Source organism: Triticum urartu, chromosome 2A (assembly GCF_056163025.1).
Source record: "Triticum urartu cultivar PI428250 chromosome 2A, HENAU_Tu73, whole genome shotgun sequence".
NCBI classification, from domain to species: Eukaryota; Viridiplantae; Streptophyta; class Magnoliopsida; order Poales; family Poaceae; genus Triticum; species Triticum urartu.
The window spans coordinates 507,107,188-507,113,678 of record NC_141874.1 but is presented as its reverse complement, the minus strand read 5'-3'; the positions used below and the strand labels follow the sequence as shown (position 1 = coordinate 507,113,678).

Here is a 6,491-nt window from a genome sequence, read left to right as displayed (position 1 = left end):
AACTTCATCCACATATATTAGGTGCTCATCAAGATGTAATGTTCCATCTCTTGCAAAAGGAATAGCTAGCAGTTTTTCTATCATACCCGAAGGAATTTCAAAGTAGACATTTTCATTTTTAGTAGGTTCAGTAGGTTGAGTAGGTTGAGGAGAAACTCTATGCTCTACTGGTCGGGGTGAAGATACCCCGAACAAGCCCCTCAGAGGATTACTTTCCATAGTAACTAGTGACAGTAAATTTCAGCACACTATATAAATTTTCCTTACCAAATTCCACCTACCAAAGGCACTTCAGTCCCTGGCAACAGCACCAGAAAATAGTCTTGATGACCCACAAGTATAGGGGATCTATCGTAGTCCTTTTGATAAGTAAGAGTGTCGAACCCAACAAGGAGCAGAAGGAAATGATAAGCGGTTTTCAGCAAGGTATTCTCTGCGAGCACTGAAATTATAGGTAATAGATAGTTTTGTGATAAGATAATTTGTAACGAGCAACAAGTAACAAAAGTAAATAAAGTGCAGCAAGGTGGCCCAATCCTTTTTCAAGCAAAGGACAAGCCTGGACAAACTCTAATATAGAAGAAAGCGCTCCTGAGGACACATGGGGATTATGGTCAAGCTAGTTTTCATCACGTTCATATGATTCGCGTTCGGTACTTTGATAATTTGGTATGTGGGTGGACCGGTGCTTGGGTACTGTCCTTACTTGGACAAGCATCTTACTTATGATTAACCTCTATTGCAAGCATCCGCAACTACAACAGAAGTATTAAGGTAAACCTAACCATAGCATGAAACATATGGATCCAAATCAGCCCCTTATGAAGCAACGCATAAACTTGGGTTTAAGCTTCTGTCACTCTAGCAACCCATCATCTACTTATTACTTCCCAATGCCTTCCTCTAGGCCCAAATAACGGTGAAGTGTAATGTAGTCAATGTTCACATAACACCACTAGAGGAGAGACAACATACATCTCATCAAAATATCGAACGAATACCAAATTCACATGACTATTGTCGATGTCAAAACCAGCGGATCTCGGGTAGGGGGTCCCGAACTGTGCGTCTAGGTCGGATGGTAACAGGAGGCAGGGGACACGATGTTTTACCCAGGTTCGGGCCCTCTTGATGGAGGTAAAACCCTACGTCCTATTTGATTAATATTGATGATATGGGTAGTACAAGAGTAGATCTACCACGAGATCAGAGAGGCTAAACCCTAAAAGCTAGCCTATGGTATGATTGTTGTTCGTCCTACGGACTAAAACTCTCCGGTTTATATAGACACCGGAGAGGGCTAGGGTTACACAGAGTCGGTTACAATGGTAGGAGATCTACATATCTGTATCCATACCCATAAGTATTGCGTGAGTGTCCGCAATTGTGAAAGACTATATGATAGTTGAGTATGTGGACTTGCTGAAAAGCTCTTATACATTGACTCTTTCCTATGTTATGATAAATTGCAATTGCTTCAATGACTGGTATGAAGTTTACGATTCATACTTGATATTATGATTGAATTATTACTCTAGCATAAGATATCATATGACAAGAATTATATAAGTTGCTGCTCTAAGAATGATCATGATGCCCTCATGTCTATATTTTATTTTTATCGACACCTTTATCTCTAAACATGTGGACATATTTTTCGATTTTGGCTTTTCGCTTGAGGACAAGCGAGGTCTAAGCTTGGGGGAGTTGATACGTCCATTTTGCATCATGCTTTTATATCAATATTTATTGCATTATGGGCTATTATTACACATTATGTCACAATACTTATGCCTATTCTTTCTTATTTTACAAGGTTTACATAAAGAGGGAGAATGCCGGCAGTTGGGATTCTGGCTAGAAAAGGAGCAAACATTAGAGACCTATTCTGCACAGCTCCAAAAGTCCTGAAACTTCACGGATGATGTTTTCCAAATATATAAAAAACATTGAGCGCAAGAACTTCACCAGGGGGGCCACACCCTTCCCACGAGGGTGGGGGCACGCCCTACCCCCCTGGGCGCGCCACCTACCTCGTGGGCCCCTTGGTGGCCATCCGGTGACCATCTTCTGCTATATGGACTCTTTCGATGGAAAAAAATCATAAGCCATCTTCTCAGACGAAACTCCGCCGCCGAGAGGTGGAACCTTGGCGGAACCAATCTAGGGTTCTGGTGGGGCTGTTCTGCCGGGGAAACTTCCCTCCCGGAGGGGCAAATCATCGCCATCGTCATCACCAACACTACACCACAACACGGTTGTAAGGACAGGAAAACTGCCAGGATAAGGCACTTACAAGGGCAGTCTGACTGCCGGGAATGTTTTTCTCCCGGCAGATGGAACTGCCACGAGAACGGCTGCCAGGGATTGTAGTTCCCGGCAGATAGGGATGTGCCGGCAGTTTTTATGCCATCATGTTCAAACTTCTCCTAGCAGATATTTTTTGCCAGCAATCAATAGGTTTCCTGGCAGATGATGGGCCAGTGGTGCCAAGTATCCCAATTAATAAGGCTATTACACTCTGGTGTTACATTTATTTCACATTTACATACACACCCCGATTCCAAAGATGACACATCCATTCAAATAAAGCAAAAAGATTATGCAGATGCACATCGCATATATATTATAAAGTCTGATCATCAAATATTTTACAATGTAAGCAATTCATTGATTACACATGAAGACTTCCCTCATAATTTAGCATCTGTAGTTTCTAGAAACTTGAGCAGTACAAGATGAAACAAACACAAAGAGTAAAGCCTGTAACTTCTGTGTGAGCTCAGGGCATATGGTTAAGGCAAGGTATCTTGACGAATCTTATAGGAACATTTTCAACCTAGACAGGAAAAGTCCAAATGTCAAGTCAGGTAGTATTAGAAAACATTATATCCATTACATTTATTACGATACTCTGAATCTACAAAAGTTCACCACCCCAACTTTTAGAAGAAAACGGCTACATCATCAAGAAAATTTCTCGACAAATTTCCCATCAAGGCATCAAGTGAATATTCGATTTAATAAGAAGCTAAAAAATGTCCGCAGTTTCAAGCCTGGGCACATGAATTAAGCACATCTAGTTGCCCTTCCTGGAAAGCATGACAACAGTTTCAGGTCTGGACAAATAATTAAACCCATAATGGCATGGTGAGATTGCCTCTGATATTAAGTTCAGTTTTCTGAAAGTGAAGACTCATCGAAATCTGTTTGAAAAAACTGCACATAAGACAAAATAGGAACAATGTTCGAGAAAAAGGAAGTGTGATCCACAACCTGTATCAATTTTTGACATCGTAGGATCTAGTATTTTTGTATGAGCACACAAAGGCAACTAGTACAGCAAATAAAATTCAAACGTTTTTCCAGCATTAACTGACAAGTATAGAAACTAAAATGTTTGGTGTTAGGTTTAACTCAAAAGAACATACATAGCTTTCTTACAGGCATATATCATGATATTCAGGTATGAGCTTCTGAGATGTCAAAGGAAATACAAGGACATTTTCAATGCTACTTTATATAGAGAGAAAAAGACATGTCGGACACAAGAGAACCGTACAAAATACCTCTTTCACCAATCAGATCATAAAGTAGTATCATGATTCCTGAAGAACACACACCAATATGCAAATTAGATTGCAAGTAAAGATCAACCTGTAACCATTGAAGTGATAGATACAGAAAATTAATCAAGAAATTAAAATGTTTAGTAGATACAACTCTACTGCAGATTAAAAGTTTACTTCTCAAATAATGATATAGATCTGTACCGAAGTGTAGTATCTTCGACGTTCAATCTTACAACATTGTAAGAGCAGTATACTGTAAGTTTAAAAGCTAAATAATGTCCATACTTTCATCTTACAACACCGTTATGTATGGCCTTGTTAGAGTGTAAGAACTAGACAAGACATTCAGGATGTTTTGTCAGATGGAAATGGTACGGCCTTGCTCCAGTTTACGCAGCAATACAATAGCCTTCCCAATTTTGTGAAAAATTGAATTAATGAGGAAAGCTCTGCAGAACGTACAATAAAATAAACTAAATAACCATCATAAATTCACATTGTTGGCTGCTACACACTGTCAGTTGAAGACAACAGACAAGAGCTCAAAATTCACCGAAGGCCGCTTATCTAGTTCACTATAATTAGAATCCACCATTATAAGTTGGTACAATTTATATTAAAACTTTGACATCTTTGTAATGGAGCTTGTTACTTGTAAAGCTCTTATCATTATTGAGCTTGTTATTTGATTATAATTTGACATATTGTATACGAGCTTGTTGTTTATACTTTGATATCTAGTTAAGCAAAGAACAGCAAACACTTCGACATATAGTTTATTCACGTGAGATCCAACGCCATGAAATTAAGTTGTTAAATAATCACTAGCAAGAGGCCCATGCGTTGCATGGAACATCAAGATGCATTTATACGAGCTGTTTATCTCGTGGGAGACAAAGATGAACGAGGGAAGTCCTTATCTGCAAATTTGGAGAGGGGTGCGGGTATCTTTTTGCAAAATTGTCATAGTTTGCTTTCTATCCGTCAGATATAGATCGGATGGTCTATATTGCGGGATGGCAGGCACACCATCATCACCAACTCGGTTTTTTATAAGAGTAGAGATATCATCTGCGCAAGGCCTATAAAAGAAGACCTTAATTAAGTAGGACATGAACCAGAATGATCAGAATATCTACACATACGTTTTGACTAGTACAGAATTAGCAAATATCCCAATTTCCTTCCATGCACAAGACTTCGAGTTAGCTACTCAGTCTGTCTCGATGGTGTCCCCTTTTATTTCATCATTCTTTTTTGGAAAAGCTTATAAGTGGTTAGCTACTCAGTCTGTCTCAATGGTGTTAACTACGTACGCAGTTTCAGTTCAAATCAAAATGGAACCTAAGAGTGGCCCCTGTTTTTCTAAAATGAACCAAAACATTGGGGCTTGAGAACAACAGAAAATAACATACTTTACATATGTTATTACCTTAATTTAGGTTCGGTTTAAATGTCCCGATGCTCCAATTTCTCCCTTGGATTGAAGATCTAACACAAGGTTACCTTTCTTGTATTGACACTGAAACTGAAAACAATTTAACACATCAATATGCCTTGTTGAACATTATTTATCTAGTTGCATTAAGCCTAGCACATTAAGAATAAATTTCTATACTTCATATGTGTGCAACTCTCCTATTCCTAAAAAAACTCCCATGTCAGGATAATCTTCCTAGTACAACAGTTTGCTGCATTTCCTTGAAAGATTAAATACCAACCATCACTATGAAGTTTCAGAGATGAACACAAAATCCTTAATTTGGTTTGTTATAAACAATAACCGAAGGATATAAGCATAAACACAGCAGTCAGTTAACATATGCTAAATAATAACGGGAGAGGGATAAGTGATATTCAGATTCTTCCATGCTTGTCAAATTCGAAGGGATAAGTGAATGTACCAAAGACTGTAATTCGTACAGTAGGCATGTCAACTGAAAACAGAAATAGATGAGTATGGCAGGTAGGAAACATCAATTTTATCCTTCCGTAGATCACAGGAAGCAAATATTAGTTGGGCTCATATGACCAGCAACATGGAGAGACAACATAACCCTTACGACTGCTCAACCATGGGAGGCGGAACCTTGCTCAATTTTCCTTCGCATCTGCGAGTCGCTTGGGTATCCTACAAGCCGAGAATACAATGTTGGCAGCCATGTGCTACAGCGAGGGCGGATGGGAAAGAGGCCAAGACTGCTGTACGGGGAGGTAAGACAGCCAAATCAAAACTAAACCTAACTGGATTACCTCGTTTCATGCCAGATCTGGTGGAAGTTAGACGTCATCCTTGTGGACAACCTCACTCGAACAGATCCTTCCGCTGAAACACTTGAGCAACTCGAGCCTAGAGGAGCCTGGCGGAGGATGCGTGTAGGAGGTTTGGCTGCTTGGGCGTTGCTGGAGGTCCGGCGAATGGTGGTCGGGGCGGCGGAGGGTGCTCGGCGGCATGGTCCGGGAGGAGTGGCACTAGGTGTGGCGGACGGTGGTCGGCGCGTGGTCGGGGAGGAAGCTGGCACTGGAGTGTGGCGGAGGGCGGTCGGCAGCCGCGCAGGGTGGGGGGCGGCGGCGGCATGTGCTCGGGGAGGAGGCTAGGTCAGGGTGGTCGATTTGGGGATTTTAGTCTGAGTTGGAGTTTGGGGATTTTGCTTATTTGGAGCGAAAATTTTCGCATCTCGCGCGCTCTCCCATGCTAATCCTGCGCCAATACGTATTATATTGGTTTGGCCTCACAAGTAGTCCCCGGCAGATAATATGCCATTGCTGATGCTCAAAAAAAAAGATAATATGCCATTGTTTAGGTGTGCCGGCAGATATTGTGTCCTTGAAAATGGGTATCTGTGCCGGCAGTTTGAATGCCCTTATTGTTTGAGTTCTACCGGCAGTTTATTTGTTATTGGATACTTCTGCCGGCAG

The 6,491-nt window shown here is 40.9% G+C and overlaps 1 long non-coding RNA gene across 1 annotated transcript; it reads right to left on the bottom strand.

The window, feature by feature from the left end:
• Positions 1 to 2,587: 2,587 nt before the first annotated feature.
• Positions 2,588 to 6,273, bottom strand: LOC125538282 (uncharacterized). The gene is made up of 2 exons (XR_015616805.1): positions 5,826 to 6,273; positions 2,588 to 5,703 (listed from the first exon to the last, which is right to left on the bottom strand). It is a non-coding gene; the product is annotated as an uncharacterized LOC125538282 (long non-coding RNA).
• Between the last annotated feature and the right edge of the window lie 218 nt (positions 6,274 to 6,491).